Source organism: Tupaia chinensis, unplaced genomic scaffold, assembly GCF_000334495.1.
Source record: "Tupaia chinensis unplaced genomic scaffold, TupChi_1.0 Scaffold149501_1, whole genome shotgun sequence".
Classification (NCBI taxonomy): domain Eukaryota; kingdom Metazoa; phylum Chordata; class Mammalia; order Scandentia; family Tupaiidae; genus Tupaia; species Tupaia belangeri.
In genome coordinates this window covers 2086909-2103959 of record NW_006209345.1, presented here as the reverse complement: position 1 = coordinate 2103959, position 17051 = coordinate 2086909, and the positions used below count along the sequence as shown (strand labels likewise).

At 40.1% G+C, this 17051-nt stretch overlaps 1 protein-coding gene across 16 annotated transcripts in view; it reads left to right on the top strand.

The window, feature by feature from the left end:
* PPP6R3 (protein phosphatase 6 regulatory subunit 3) overlaps nt 1–17051 on the top strand; it is a 182317-nt gene that overhangs the window by 32819 nt on the left and 132447 nt on the right. The window contains exon 1 of one of the 16 annotated variants that reach the window (XM_014585297.2): nt 15298–15314. The exons of the other annotated variants lie outside the window; for them this stretch is intronic. The gene's annotated coding sequence lies outside the window, so the exon portion shown is untranslated. Of the gene's footprint in view, nt 1–15297; nt 15315–17051 lie in introns of those variants that run through there. 16 annotated transcript variants of the gene reach the window in all.

Genomic DNA, 17051 nt, shown 5'->3' with positions numbered 1-17051 from the left:
AGATGGTGTAATGGCTATGTCACTGGACTCCCATGTAGTCAACTGCAGTCTGAGTCCCAGACCCAGTGACTTAAACTCATGCTGGGCACGTGTGCATGTGTGCCCAAGATCCCGAGGGGAGAATGGAGGACAAGGGATTGCGATGTGGCCATCCCCCCTGGGGGTGATTTCTCCCTGTCTCTCTGTCTCTCTGTCTTTCTGGGGAGCACGTGCACCCTATAGCAAAAACCTCTCAAACAACAACAACAACAACAAAAAATGCCAGGTGAGTGTGTTCCCAAGATCCCAGGAAGAGAATGGAGGAGAAAGATTGCGGTGTGGGGTGGGGAGAATGGGGATTTCTCATTCTTTCTTGCTCTCACTCTCACTCTCTCCAGCAATTGTAAACACCCTATGGCAAAAACCTATTAAAAATAAAAAAAGAGTTGTAGTATTGTTATTACCATTATCCTTGGGACAAGTAATGCCTCCTTTAAAATTTTGTCGTCTTTTTCTTTTGAGAGAGAAGGATATGCTTGGGTACATACACAAACACCTTCAATAGGGTCTAATGCCACGATCCTCCTCTCAGCCTTCCCAGTTGGCCAGAATCATGGAGATGTGTGAGTATGCCTGGTGTGTACAGGTTGACCTGGTATTTCCCATGTGACTATAGCATTGGGGAGTAGCATGCTATAACTGCATCAATGTGATTGGCCAATTTTTCTCCTTCCCTTTTGATAAATTTCTTTTTAATTGCCATAAGATTACCTAATCGAGATACATCTTCCCCTCCCCCCCATAGAGGTTTTTGCTATAGGGCACATGTGCTCGCCAGAAAGACAGAGAGAGACAGAGAGACAGAAAGCGAGAAATCACCACGGGGGGGATGGCCACGCCACAATCCCTTCTTCTCCATTCTCCTCTTGGGAACTCGGGCACGCACATACATGCTCCCGGCATGAATTTAAGCTACCGGGTCCGGGGCTCGAACTGCGATAAACTACATGGGAGTTCAGCAACATAGCCATTACACTAACTACTGGTCCCAAGATACATCATTTTATATTGTCTATCACCATACTATTTAAAATGTAGGTAACTATTGGCAGTTTATTAGCAATTGATGAATGTACCTGTTTCATCTTCCTCTCCAAATATTAGTTTTAATTATTTGTAATTGGTTTATTGAGTCACTGGATATAGAGGAATATTTTACAGATTTTTTTGTTAAGAAAATTAACGAAAAATGAATAAATGTTAAATGTTTTTCAAGTGTTAGCTTGTATTTTGATTTCTCGAATGAGTGTGCTGTTCTGATGGTTTGACATTAGGTTTCTTTTGCTTCCACTAGGCATCATATAAGCTTAAAGCTGGCCTCTCATGTTAAAGTTACTCCTCTCTGTATTTTGAAAGAATTTCCTCTTTTCTTTTAATTCCTATTCTTTATCTTCTTGCTTCTCTATTATCTGTGTCTTTTCCCCCCATCTTCTTTATTGAGAAATATTCTTAGAACACATTCTCTCCCTCAAAATTTGTATCAGACATGTTTATTACAATACAGGCAACAGGTAAGTTAGTTAATTTCTTTTTTTAAAAGAATTATTTTTATTTCATTTATTATCATCATTATTTGTTTTATTTGACCAGAAAGAGACAGAGAGTGAGAGAAAGAGAAAGTACGAAAGCAAGCCTCCAGGTCAAGGACTCGAACCGTGGTCAGCCATGTAGGAGTCCAGCACGTTAACCATTATGCCACCTGCTGATCCCATGTTAGTTAATTTTTTTTTTTTTTGAGAGATTTTCGCTATAGGGCACATGTGCTCGCCAGACAGACAGAGAGAGACATAGAGACAGAAAGTGAGAAATCACCCCCCAGGGGGGATGGTCACACCGCAATCCCTTCTCCTCCATTCTCCTCTCGGGATCTTGGGCACGCACGCACACGCACCCGGCTTGAGTTTTAAGCCACCGGGTCCGGGACACGAACCGTAGTTGACTACGTGGGAGTCCAGCGACATAGCCTTTACGCTAACTGCTGGTTCCCCATGTTAGTTAATTTCTTAGAGTTAATATTGTCTACTGTAAATGGAGTTATAAGAAATAAATGAATATTTGAATTCCTCGAAGTGCCAGGCATGAAAACGTGGAGGAACTGCCTGGCAGATCTTAGGTCCTCTGTAAGTAGCAGCTTGTGTAATAGGTCCACATGAAGTACAAGCTTTGCTTTTAGCAAATTGTGAGGCAGCAGCTTGGTTGGAGGGAGGATGGCATTTGAGTACTGACTTCGCCACCTACTGTATTACCTGGGTCAATAACTGTCTGCAATTCAGATTGTTTATTTGTGAAAAATGACAAAATTTATCATGTAAGATTGTTGTGAGGTTCAAATGAAAATACTTGAATACAGTTGGTAAAGCAAAGTACAGATGCAAAAGTCCTTAAAAAAACGATCTTTACTTAGTACAGATGCAAAAGTCCTTAAAAAAACGATCTTTACTTAGTACCTTCTTTAGCAAATACAGATTGCATCTCTGTCTCTCTCTCTCTCTTTTTTTTTTTTTTTAAGGTTTTGCCATAGGGTGTGTGGGCTCACAAGAGAGGGAGACAGAGAGAAGGCGAGAAACCAGCCTCTACTGGGGGGGGGGAGGGGGTAGGATGGTGGTGGGGAAGGGTGGCTATGCCACAGTCCCTTCTCCATTCTCCTCTTGGAATTTTGGGCATTGACGCACATGCACCTGAAGTGATTTTTAAGCCACTGGATCTGGGCCTTGAACCATGCTCAACTATGTGGAAGTCTGGTGCCTTAACCACCATGCCACCTGCTTGGTCCCACTTTTTAGTTTTTGCTCACCAGAGGAAGACAGTGACAGGAGAGAAAGAGGAAGGGAGAGAGAAAAAGTGAGAAATTACACCCTGAGGGCATGACTCTGCTGCAGTCCTTTCTCCTCCAATCTTCTGTGGGGATTTTGGGCACACATGCACAAATGCCTGGTGTCATTTTCAAGCTGTTGGTCCTGGTCCTACATTGATTTTTTTTTTTGGAGAGGTTTTTGCTATAGGGCATGTGCGCTCGCCAGAAAGACACAGAGAGAAAGAGATAGAAAGCGAAAAATCACCCCCTATGGGAGATGGCCATACCACAATCCCTTCTCCTCTATTCTCCTCTCGGCATGAATGAGTTTAAGCCACCGAATCTGGGTCATGAACTGCAAGTCCAGCAACATAGCCATTACCCCAACTGCTGGTCCTTTTTTATTTATTTATTTTTGGCCTACACATAATTTTAAAACCTTTTTATAAGGGAAAACTTCACTTATAGAAACAAAACAGGATAATGAACCTTTAGTTACCTAGCTCCAGCTTTCATATACCTGAAGCTATTCTTGTCCCACTTAACTCTCCCAGTCTCTACTTTTCTCCTGTATTATTGCTATTAAAAATTCTATTGAATTATGGGAACCAGCAGTTAGCGTAATGGCTATGTCGCTGAACTCCCACGTGGTCGACCGTGGTTCGTGTCCCAGACCTGGTGGCTTAAAACTCACGCCGGGCGCGTGTGCGTGCGTGCCCAAGATCCCGAGAGGAGAATGGAGAAGGGATTGCGGCGTGACCATCCCCCCTGGGGGGTGATTTCTCGCTTTCTGTCTCTATGTCTCTCTCTGTCTGTCTGGCGAGCGCACGCGCCCTACAGTGAAAATCTCTCAAAAAAAAAAAAAAATTCTATTGAATTATAATAGAAATACAGGGAAAAAAACCCACAAATAAATTTTCACAAACTGAAGCCCACCTGGATAATTAGTTCCCCAGATGTCCTCTTGCATCTGTTTATGGTCATACCCTGCCCCAAGGGCAGCCAGTATTCTGACATTTAGCAGGATGAGTTTGCCCAGTTTGTGTTCCCTTAAATGAATCGAATCTTATAGTATGTACTGATTGTCTAATTTCTTTGTCTTGATGCTGTTTTTAAGATTGATTTTCCATGTTATTGCATGCATTGCTGATTATATTTGTTGCTATATGAAACTTTATTGTACGAATTATTTATTATATTGTTGATTGACATTTGAAAGGATGGTAGTTTTTTCTTTTTTTTTTTTTGAGAGGTTTATCGCTATAAGGCGTGTGCGCTTGCCAGACAGACAGAGAGAGAGAGACATAGAGACAGAAAGGGAGAAATCACCCCCCAGGGGGGATGGTCACGCCGCAGTCCCTTCTCCTCCATTCTCCTCTTGGGATCTTGGGCACGCACGCACACGCGCCCGGCATGAGTTTTAAGCCACTGGGTCCAGGACATGAACCGCGGTCGACTTCATGGGAGTTCAGCAACATAGCCATTTTGCTAACTGCTGGTTCCCAAGGATGGTAATTTTGACCTATAATGAATAGTGCTAAATCTGAACATTCAAAGTTTGTGTCTTTGGTGAACATATGCTTACATTTCTGGTGGGAATATACCAGGAGTGAAGTTGCTAGGTCATAGGAGTATGTGTATAGTATGTGTATAGGATTGGAGAACAGTGGTAGTACCTACCAAGATGGTTGCACCAAATTATGCGCCACCAGCAATGTATGAAAGTTAGACTTAATTTGTATCCTCTCTTTTACTGTAGTTACCCCTAACCTGCAGTTTCACTTTCTATGGTTTCTGAGACCCATTGTTGACCCATAGTCAACAATGGTCCAAAAATAGTTAAATACAGTATAATAAGATATTTCAAGGAAGCAGAAAGAGTACAGTCACAGAACTTTTATTACAGTATATTATAATTCTATTTTGTTAGCAGTTACTGTTGATCTTTTTCTGTGCCTAATTTATAAGTTAAACTTTTATCACAAGTGTGTTTCTAGGAAAACACTATATTTAGGGTTCAGTACTGCGTGTGATTTGAGACTTCTAGTAAGGGTCTTGGAAGGTATCCCCCACAGATATGAGTGGGCTAGTAGTAGTTCATCTTCTTCATCCTTTCATTTTATTCACACAGTTAATTGTATATTGCTATCTTTCAGTAGTTTTAGTTTGCCCTAGTAAAGTCAAGTACTTTTTCATGCTTTTACTAGTCATTTGGATTTTTTTTTATAAAAGGTATATTTGTCTTTTGTTTTATTATCATCTTTTTATTGCATAAGTTTTCTATTTATTGTTGCATAATAAATTATCCTCAAAGTTAGTGGCCTGACACAACAACAAACATTATCTCACAGTTTCTGTAGGTCAGGAACTTGGGAGTGGCATATCTGTGCTGTTCTGGCCTGGGTGTGATTAGCTAGCCCTCTGAAGGCTTGGAGCTGGAAGATCTTTTGCAAGGTGGCATATTTATATGCCTGGCAAGTTATAGTTGTGGTTGTTGGTGGTAGTATCAGTTCCTTTTCACATGGGTCTTTGCCAGAGCTGCTTGAGGGTCCTATTCTCAGGACATAGTAACTGATTTCCAAGAGAAGGGGTATCAAATGGAAGTGATTTTATTTTATTTTATTTTTTTTAGAGAGGTTTTTGCTATACAGTATGTGTGCTTGCTAGAGAGACAGAAAGTGAAAAATAACCCTCCGGGGAGGGGGATGGCTACACTGCAATCCCTTTTACTCCATTCTCTTCTCGGGCATGTATGCTTACACGTCCAGCATGATTTTCAAGTTGCCAGGTTCGGGACTCAAACCATGGTTGGCCATGTGGGAGTCCAGTGACATAACCATTACTCCATCTTCTGGTCCTGAAAGTTACCATTTTTATGACCTGGCCATGGGACACAAATAATAACTAATTTTGCTGCGTTCTCTTTGTTAGAAGAGAGTCACTCAAGGCCCAGCATGTGTTAGGGAGAGAGGAATTTGTCCCATCTTTTTAAAGCATACATATCAAAGAATTTGTGGACATTTCTTTTTAAGAATTATTTTATTTAACTTTATTTATTTACTTATTTTAATTTGGCCAGAGAGGGACAGAGTGAGCGAGCGAGCGAGCAAAAGTGAGAAAGCAAGTCAACAGGTCTGGGGACACCAGCCAGGATAAGCCATGTGGGAGTCCAGTGCCCTTAACCGCCATGCCACCCGCTGGCCCTGGACATGTTTTAAAACACACACTCGATAGGACTCTTTTATTCTGAATATAAATCTTGGCTTGGATATATGTTGTTTTAATATTTAAAAAACAAACAAACAATGATTTTATTTAACTTTATATGTTTTAATTTGACCAGAGAGGGACAGAAGGGGGTGAGAGAGGGAAAGTGAGAAAGCAAGCCACCAGGTCCAGGACTTAAGGACTTCAACCATAGCTGGCCATGTCATCCAGCACCCTTAACCATCACGCCACCTGCCAATCCCCAGATATATGTATTTTGAATATCTTCTCCTAGTATATAGGTTGTCATTGTATCTTTTGAGGAAGGAGAGTTCTTTTTTTTGCCTTTATGGTCAGCCCTTCTCATGTTATTTTGAAGAAAATTCCAAAATACTTATTTTGTTTATTTTATTTTATTCTATAAATATCTAGGTATATCTCTTTCAAAGATAGACTCTTTTTGTCATTTTAGCCATAATAACCACTAAACTGTTAACATCTTTAAAAAAACCCACACACATACACACACACACAGCTGCTTGGCATTATCCCATACCTAATCAGAGTTGAAATTCTAGTCATCTTAAATACAAATTTTTTGTTCAGTTTTAGAAAAAAAAATTAATTCATGAAAGAGAGTGTGTACACTTGAGAGAGAGAGAAGCTCCCTGGACAGAATTTTTTCATGCTATACCCTCTCCCTGGCGCTCTAGTGCCTCAGTTTCATGGGCATATGTGCACATGTCCTGTGTGTTTTCAGATTGACCCAGGAATCTCTCAGTCAGCTATGTGGCTTCCCTCACTATAGTTCAGTTTGCTACTGAGCATACAGCCAGGTGTGGGCCTGGATGATTTTTTAATTTTGGCAAATCAGGATCCACGTAAAACCTACCCAGTTTAAAATCTATTGGTTCCCTGTTCATCACTCATTTTTCCCCCCCTCACTATCTATTTGTGGAGAGCTGGGTAGTGTTTTGTGGTGTTCCTGCATACCTCCTATGACCTACTTCCTGTTGGATAGGGAGGCAGTTTCTCTTGGTGGGGGGGGGCTTTGTTGTGAAACCTTTGTCTTAAACTGGTGATGCTTCTTTGGTAGTGATCTGTATCTATCTGGAGGTTGAACGTGTAGCCAAATTGAAATTATGTAAGGACTTCCAACGAAATCACATTGAAATTCATTCAGATCAGAGTTCCTCTATACTTAAAATGTAACTATGTTCATTTTGGAGTGCATTTTTTATTCCATCCCTTTTCTTTGTGTTTGTGAGACCATATGACTGCATTTTCTATAGAATGACTGCACACCGACTGTGAGCCTTGTTATCTTGAATATAACACACCCTCTCTGGTAGTTTAAAATGTTGGAGAGCCTGGTTGCGTGGATCCAGTCCAATTCTTGTTCCTTAGACTTCTCATGTTTATTGCCTACTTTTTCCCCGTTTGTACTATCTACTAGCTTTCCTTCTCTCATTGCTTTTTTTTTTTTTTTTTTAGTTGTGGTGATAAAAAAAAAAACAAGTTATAGGACGTGTGTGGTTGCCAGAGAGAGAGAGAAATAACACCCCCCAAGGGGTGATGGCCATGCCATAATCCCTATCTTCCAGTCTCCTTTTGGGATTTTGGGCATACCTGTACAATGTGCCTGGTGTGATCTTTAAGCTGCTGGATCTAGGACTCGAACTACTTAGTTAGCTGTGTGGGATCCAGCTGCCTTAACCTCTTTGCCTTCTGTTGGCCCAATGATAATCTTTTAAGGGTAAATGACTCCAAAGTTTTAAGCCTTTTTAGGTTAACTTGAATTTCTAGTCATTTCCATTATCCGTTCCCCTCTTCTCTTTTCCCCTAAAAATTCAATTCTCACTAAAATTTTAATTCTCACTTGAAGTCAAATGATACTTATAAAATACAACTCAAGGGCTGGCAGGTTGCATGGTGGTTAAGGGTGCTAGACTCCCACATGGCCAGCCATGGTTCCAGTCCTGGACCTAGCAGCTTGTGTTCTCACTTTCCCCCACTTGCTTTGTCCCTCTCTGGTCTAAATATAAGATTACATATGTAGTTTATACTGTACGTTAAAAAAAAATTATTATTAAGTTGTTCATGGGTTGAAGAAGACCAGAGAAGACCAGGGAGATGAATTAGGAATTTGTGTCCATCCTCAAAGAAGTGGCAGCAGGAAGTGGAAAGAAAGACATTGTTAGAAGGTAGAATTGCCAAAATTTTGTTTTTAGAGACAGGGTCTCACTATGTTGTGCACGCTGGCCTCATGAATAGTTGGGACTAAAGGTACATGCCACTATGCTTTACTAGAATTGACAAAATTTTGATAAATTGGATTGGTAGAGATAAGAGCAGCCACGACTATTTTCTGGTTCTATCTTTCACAACTGGGATGAGCCATTTAGTGAGATGGGGTAGACTTGGTGAGGAAGAGGTTCGATCCTATGGCTGATGTGTAGTGAACAAAAGCTCCATTTTGAAGGTACTAATCTTATGTGTGTGTGAGATACTCAAGGAGGAAATCTCTACTGCTAGTTGGGTACTTATGTTTGAAGTGCAGACATGGTCTTAGTGGCTTTGGATCTCAAGGTACTAATCTTATGCGTGTGTGAGATACTCAAGGAGGAAATCTCTACTGCTAGTTGGGTACTTATGTTTGAAGTGCAGAGATGGTCTTATTGGCTTTGGATCTCAACTGTTTTAAAGATTTTTTAAAAAAACTCACAGAAATTGGCTGTGTGGCTGGACTCCCACGTAGTCGACCACGGTTCGCGTCCGGGACCCGGTGACTTAAAACTCACGCTGGGCGTGTGTGCGTGCGTGCCCAAGATCCCGAGAGGAGAATGGAGGAGAAGGGATTGCGACGTGACCATCCCCCCTGGGGAGTGATTTCTCGCTTTCTGTCTCTATGTCTCTCTCTCTGTCTGGCGAGCGCACACGCCCTATAGCAAAAACCTCTCCAAAAAAAAAAAAAACCTCACAGAAATTCAACAGACTTTTTTATTTTCAATCTCCCTGGGCTTTGTTTCAGTTGCTGGGGAAACAGTGAATGGAGAAGAGATTGCCCCATGACCAAATCAGTCTCTTCAGCACAGTATTATGGATATTGTACAACTTCTTCTTCTTTTTTAAAATTTGTTGTGGCATGCATATGCTTGCTGGAAAAAGAAAGAGAGAGGGAAAGTAAGAAAGCACTCCCCTTGGGTATGGCCACTCTACAGTCCCTTGTATGTCCACTCTACATCTCTTCTCTATTCTCTTGGTGAGATTTGGGGACATCCGCACACATGCCTGTTTTTTTGTTTTGTTTTTTTTTTGTGTGTTTTTTTTTTTTTTGTTATCAGGTCTGGGACTCGAATCATGCAGTCAGCTTTATGGAGTCCAGCTTTATGGAGTCCTTGCCTTAACCACCATGCCACTGGCTGGCCCGATATTATAGTACTTTAATTCCTTAGCATTGAGGCTGTCTACTTTAAAGTTACTTAAATTCTTTAACAATTTTTTTAAATTTGTTTTATTTAACTTTATTTGTTTAAATTTGACCAGATGGAGACAGAATGAGAGAGAGAGAGAGAGAGAGAAAGAAAGTGAGAAAGCAAACCACCAGGAACAGGACTCGAATCGCAGTTGACCATGTAGGAGTCCAGCACTTTTGACCACCACACCACCTGCCAGCCCTAAATTTACTTAAATTCTTGAGTTTACATCAGTGATATTTATTAATTCTTTTCTTCATTTCTTTGAGTATCCTGGTTTCACTTACATTTTATATTTCTTTACTTAGCTCCATGGGGGTGAAAAAATTTAGAATTCGAAGAGTCTTAGCCTTAGACTTTTAGTCTAAACCTCCCATTTTACTGCTAAGAAAACAAGCTCAGACAGATAAGATGAGTGACCTGCCCAAATATTGTTGGACTGAGTCTGTATGTCTTCCCCAATAAGCTCAGTGATGTGGAGGAATAACATGATCCTTTGTGTGATCAGGCTGCTGAAGTACCTGCCACAACTGGCTTTAATTACATTTCTGTTGTTTTAATGAAGAATATTAATTTATATGTTGCATTAGTTCATATAGTATCATGGAGACAATCTAATTGGACTGAACTGTAAATATTTTGGTTGAGAAATGGTAGAGATGTGAATTTATCAGAGATTATAGATCATAAACAGTTATTTTGTGATTAATTGTAATATGAATCACAGCAGCTCTGTCTAGTAGAACTTTGTAGGATGCTGTTATTCTGAGCCATCAGTTTGGTTATTATAAGTGATTAAAATTCAAAATTCAGTTCTTACCCTTACTAGTCACATTCTATTGATAGGTGTTCTAAAATAGGTGTGGCTGGTAGCTACTAAATTGGACAGCTCAGGTGTAGAACATTTACATTAAACAAAACTTTGTGAACTTTAGAAATGTTAGTGGTGGAGGCCAAGGCATGTGAGTATGGCTAGAATTTTTTAAAAAGAATTATTTACATAATTCCATTTGTTATTATTTCTTAATTTGATGAGAGAGAGAGAGTGTAAGTAAGTAAGCCTGGTCTCTGACTCAAACTGCAGTTGGCCATGTGGAAGTCCAGTGCTCCACCACAACATACCACCTGCTGGCCCTATGGCTAGAATTTTAACGTAGAAATTGGGTTTTTGTTGAAACCTCAAGGGAAAAATTTAACTCTCAGAGCTTATTATAGTGCTACAACTGGTTGTGGTCTGGACCCTTGTTTTGTTCATGTTTTATCTATTTCTTAGAACAATAATAACCTATGTGATTTTTTTTTTTTTAACCATGTCATACACAATTTGTTTTGCCAGTTAAAAGTTCCATCCTTGGACTTGAGTTTTCAGTGAATACATTCATCGAGTTTTATGGTACACAGCATATTTTTCAATCTCTATACTTTTTGTTTAATTTTAACTTTTTAACTGTTAATAGAGAATATAGTTATACATTTATGGGGTACAGTGATGTTATGATTTATGAAAATGTGGAACAATTAAATCAAGCTAATTAACATATTTATATCTCAAATACTTTTTGTGATGAAAATGTTCGAAATTTACTCATTCATTTTTTGGGTTTTTTTGAGAGGTTTTTGCTATAGGGCCCGTGCGCTCGCCAGACAGACAGAGACATAGAGACGGAAAGCGAGAAATCACCCCCCAGGAGGGATGGTCACGCCACAATCCCTTCTCCTCCATTCTCATCTCGGGATCTTGGGCACGCATGCACATGCGCCCAGCATGAGTTTTAAGCCACCGGGTCTGGGACTCAAACCGTGGTCGACTACATGGGAGTCCAGCGACATAGCCATTACGCTAACTGCTGGTTCCCATTACTCATTATTTATTATTTTTTTTTTTTTGGAGAGATTTTCACTGTAGGGCGCGTGCGCTCGCCAGACAGACAGAGAGAGACATAGAGACAGAAAGCGAGAAATCACCCCCCAGGGGGGATGGTCACGCCGCAATCCCTTCTCCTCCATTCTCCTCTCGGGATCTTGGGCACGCACGCATACGTGCCCGGCGTGAGTTTTAAGCCACCGGGTCCGGGACACAAACCGCGGTCGACTACGTGGGAGTCCAGCGACATAGCCATTACGCTAACTGCTGGTTCCCTCATTACTCATTAATTTTTAAATATACATTATTATTCACTATTTTCATCATGTTGTGCAGTGTATCTCAGAAAAAAAAAAACTGTCCAATTGAGGCACTTTTCCCTTTGACCATCATCTCTACTCCCTCTAGCCCCCAACAATCTTTATGCTTTTATTATCATTATTAATTACTTGGTTGCTAAGATGCCATACATAAAATTTTGGTCCCTTTCTTGCTATATTGTACATACTCTGTGTTATGGAAGTTTCAGCTTTTACATCAAATTTAAATGTATTGTGTATCTTGGTCTTACTAACTAAATATAGCTTGGGATCTTGTACTTTTTTGTACCATTGTTGTGCATTGTTGTGATAACTGGCAGAGGTGGATTCTTGGGCCTTACTTTAGATGCTGATCTATAAGTTGTTGCCATCTTACTACAAATTTAGATTGGCTTAGGTTGGCTTAGTGTATGCATGCAGTGATTTGAGTATCCCTTAGGGTACATAGCCAGACAGTGATGTAATCCAGTTAGATGCCAAAGACTTTAAAGTACTTTACACATATTATTATTAATTTTGCCTTTAGAAGGTGATAGTATGGTTTTACCATGGGTGCTTTGTACTTTATTCAGTGGTCTTTTTGCATTCATGGTGGTGTTTTTAGTTCTCTGTAGGATGTGTGATCTTGCTACTGGGTTGTGGGGGGATAGAGATATCATCCCCTGGAGGGATGTCCACAGTCCCTTTTCAACTCCATTCTCCTCTTGGGATTCTGAGCACAATCACACATGTGCCCAATGTGATTTTAAAGCCACAGGATCTGGGACTCAGACCAAGCAGTTGGCCATGTGAGACTTGACCTCCGTGTGTACACCACCTGCTGGCTCCAAGGTCTAGTGATTTTTGATGAATGAGTTAGAAGCCTTGGCATTCTTTCTTTGGGTTTTATTAAAATGATTGGTAATTCTGGCCCAGTCATGTAGCACAACCTATAGCATACAGGGATGGAAGCCACATGGCCAAGTATGGGTTTGGATCTACGGTTCTGTCAACAAACAGGCCAGAGTATGGATACCGGGATCCTTAAGAACTGGAGGGCTTGAGTGACAAGACCCTATCAAGAGTGCCTTTTCTTTCCTTCTTTCTCTCTTTTATACATGCACTTTTTTTTGTTTTGTTTGCTTTAAATATGTATTTTATTTATTATTATTATTGTTATGATTATTTTAATTTGACCAGAGAGAGAGAGAGAAGAGAAAGGGAAAGTGTGAAAGCAAGCCTCCAGGTTCAGGACTTAAACTAAGATCAGCCATGTGGGAGTCTAGTACCTTCACCATCACACTACCTACCGGCCCCTGTATATGCACTATTGTTAAAAAAAAAAAAAAAACTTATTCTAAGAATCTGTTTAAAGTTCAGACTTTTGGGAACCAGCAGTTAGCGTAATGGCTATGTCGCTGGACTCCCACGTAGTCGACCATGGTTCATGTCCTGGACCCGCCGGGCGCGTGTGCATGCGTGCCCAAGATCCCGAGAGGAGAATGGAGGAGAAGGGATTGCGGTGTGACCATCCCCCCTGGGGGGTGATTTCTCGCTTTCTGTCTCTGTGTCTCTCTCTCTGTCTGTCTGGCGAGCACACGCGCCTTATAGCGAAAACCTCTCCAAAAAAATAAAAAGTTCAGACTTTTAATATTGACAAATAAAAAGTCCTACTTGTGTGAAAAAAATTATTGGTGTTTCTGAAATTACTGAATAATTGATAAACAATAGATATGATTTTTATTGTTGTTGGAAGATGCCTCTGAAGACATGGAAGTCAGGTTATCCATCTGGATTCTTCCAGCTGTGGGTATTCATGCAGTTATTTTGGATGATTTTTGTATTCATAATTTTATGGATGTGGGAACCAGCAGTTAGTGTAATGGCTATGTCGCTGGACTCCCATGTAGTCAACCGCGGTTTGTGTCCCGGACCCAGTGGCTTGAAACTCATGCCGAGCGCGTGTGCGTGAGTGCCCAAGATCCCGAGAGGAGAATGGAGGAGAAGGGATTGCAACGTGACCATCCCCTCTGGGGGGTGATTTCCCGCTTTCTATCTCTATGTCTCTGTCTTTCTGGTGAGCGCACGCGCCCTATAGCAAAAAAATAAAAAGTAAAAAAATAAATTTTATGGATGATTTATTTATTCACTGTGTGCTGGATGTTGAAGATAAAATGACAGACAAGCCTTCATAGAGATGAATTATCTTCCCATTTCATTGTTTTCCATCTTCTTTGACTTGGGTGCTTTTACCATGTGTGAAGAAGACACTTACAGCTGTAGGATCATTGAGATACACACTAAGATGGTACTCTGATTGAGGTGGCTTGCCTTAAGACTTCCTGATGCTAGTAAGAAGTACCTTGCTTTTGTGTATCCGGGCTTTCGGCTATCACCTGTCTGTAACTGAGAGTGCAATATTAGTTGTGTATAATATGTGATGAAAGGAGAAAATGCTTGCATGTTATGTAATGAATTTTTTTTTTCTTAGATTTTTGCTATAGGGTATGTGTACTCACCAGAGAGACAGAGACAGACAGAAAGTGAGAAATCATCCCCGGGAGGATGGCCACGCTGCAATCTCTTCTCCTCCATTGTCCTTTCAGGATTTTGGGCATGCACACATTAGTGCCCTGTGTAAATTTCAAGCTACTGGGTCCAGGACATGAACGGTGGTGAGCCACCTGGGAGTCCAGCAACGTAACTATTAAGCCATCTACTGGTCTCCCTCTTGTGAATTTGTATCAGCAAGAATATCATTGTACTTACATGAGAGCTTTAGGAGTGTACTATTATTGCTTTTTTTCCCCCCTAAAGGGAGTTTTAAAATTGAAAAAAAATAAATTCAGTGTACACGTAAGGATAAGTTGTGGTAAGTCCTTTCTTACTATATTCAACTCAACTATAAAATAGGGATAATAACTAATAATTCAATTGAAAAGCACTTGTATAGTGCCAGCATGAAGAGTTTGTAAGGGTAAATGTTTATTCCTGCTATTTGCAAGTGCTCTGGATAAGCAAGTATACTTTTATTTAGTTGAAAAATTTGTTCTTTTCCTGTTTTAGGCTAAACTAATCCTCATTCTTAAATGAGGATAATTTGTTTATTATTTATTATTTTATAATTTTGGTACATTTGTGTTTTTCTTCATGGACTTCAGTCACTCAGTGGTACTATTGAAATACGGTTAAGTTGTATGGCTATTGAGAAAAATATGGCTCCTTTAAGGAATGATGGGCAAAAATAAATATAAAAATAAAAGTATGTTACCTTTTATTTTTCCCATCTTGATTCCTTTTTTGATAAAAGGGTCTGGATCCATTCCAGATTATAAAGAGAATAATCCAATAATATCAGATGTTAAACTACATGTGTTATTGATCATTAAATCTACATTTTTCTTTCTTTTGCTTGTGACACTGCTGTTGGTCCTACTTTTTTTTTTTTTCTTAATGTATGTATGTGTTAAGTTTATTTCTTCTGCTGGTGAACAGGAGAGACAGACAGCATTACAAACAGAACCCTGATGGATGCTGTGATCCACCTCTAGCCTTCAGCCAGCCATGGATCATGGGCATATGTGTGCCTGACGTACACATGAAGGTCCCCAGACTTGAACTGGAAGTCTTCTAATGTGAGATCACTCTTAGTGTGTTTATGCTCTATTACCATCCAGCCCCTCCCACTTTTATGAATAGTCTTGCTCTGTAACTATGCCCCTTCCTCATTTTATCCTTTAATTATGATGTGCAAACTGTGGTTTTCTAGAAACTACTTTTTTCTTAAGAATTATTTTATTTAGCTTTATTTGTTTATTTACTTATGTATTTTAATTTAACCAGGGAGGGACAGAGTGAGAGAGAGAGAGCGAGCAAGGGAGAGAGAGAGCGTATGCAAAAGCAAGGGGCCAGGTCCAGGACTCAAACCGTGGTTGACCATGTGGGAGTCCAACTGGCCCAGGAAACTAAATACTTGAGGAGAATCCTCACTTTTTCAGCCTTTATGTTCTTTGGGAAATAACCTTTCATCCTCCTCAGGGATTTCACCATGCAGCCCTCCATCTGTATGTGTTTAGCTTTCAAAACAAAAATCTCTTTCTGACTTTAGTGGGGTTTTTGGTTATCTTTTGTAAAAACGGTCCCATGTTATAGTTTGTCTGTATACCATCAGTTAGATTTTTTCCAGACGTGGATCAAAAAAATAACCCGTTTTTGTTTCCTGAACAGCGCTCGTCTTACTTCTCCTTCACCATTAATACCCTCTCCTGTCTGCACAGGCTTAAAGCACATCTTCCCCACCTCCCACCCTATTTTACTGCCTTTTTTTATTAGTTCATTTACCAAGTCCTGCTTAATTTTTTCAGTAACTTAATGTGCACTGGTAAATCTAACATTGATACCATGTTTTAAGCTTTCATCATTTTGTGTTTACTTTAAAATTTTTATTGCCAGTGAGTATGTACAGTAGTGAGTGGGAGGTGGGCTGGGGGACAGTGGGCATTTGAAGTAGCAAATACACTTCCAGTGGAGCTTGGTCATGATGCAATCCTTTTTCCTCCACTTCTTCATCCGTTAGGATTTTGATTATTTTTATATTAGATTAATAAATTGAGGCGCAAGGAAAGTTTAGAGTTAATTTATTCCAACTTCTTTATTTTATAGATGAAGAAATTGCTCACGTTAAATGTTTTGTCTTAGGTCACATAATTAGTGAGTATATGATACTGTAACTCCCAGGTCTCAACACTGAATACCTTTTTCCAGTCTAGAATTCTTTATTAATTTTTTTAAAGAGAGATTTTTGCTGTAGGACACATGCACTTGCTGGAGAGACAGAGACAGAAAGTGAGAAATAACGCCCAACTCCACTCTACCCCCCATGTATGGCCATGCCCTTACATTCCATTTTCCTCTCAGGACCTTGGGCACATGCGCCTGGTGTGAATTTTTAAGTCAAAGGGTTGGGTACTTGAACTGTAGTCAACTACGTGGGAGTCCAGTGCCATAACCATTAGGCTGTCTGCTGGTTCCCCCAGTCTAGAATTGTTATTTTTAAAAAAAAAATTTTTTTTAAGACAGAGATGTTTTTGCTATAGGTTGTGTGCATGCCCCGGAGAGACTGAGAGATGGAAAGCAAGAAATTATCCCCCAGGAGGGATGGTCATGCCGCAATGTCTTCTCCTGTATATTTCTCTCAGGATCTTGGGCAGTCATGCACATGTGCCTGGTGTGAGTTTTAAGCCACCATGTCCAGAAGTCAAACCACAGTCGTCTTTATGTTAGTCCAACGACATAATCATTATGCCATCTGTTGTTCCCAAGTCTAGAAACTTTTTTTTTTGATAAATTTTTTTTTTGACAGGTTTTCGCCA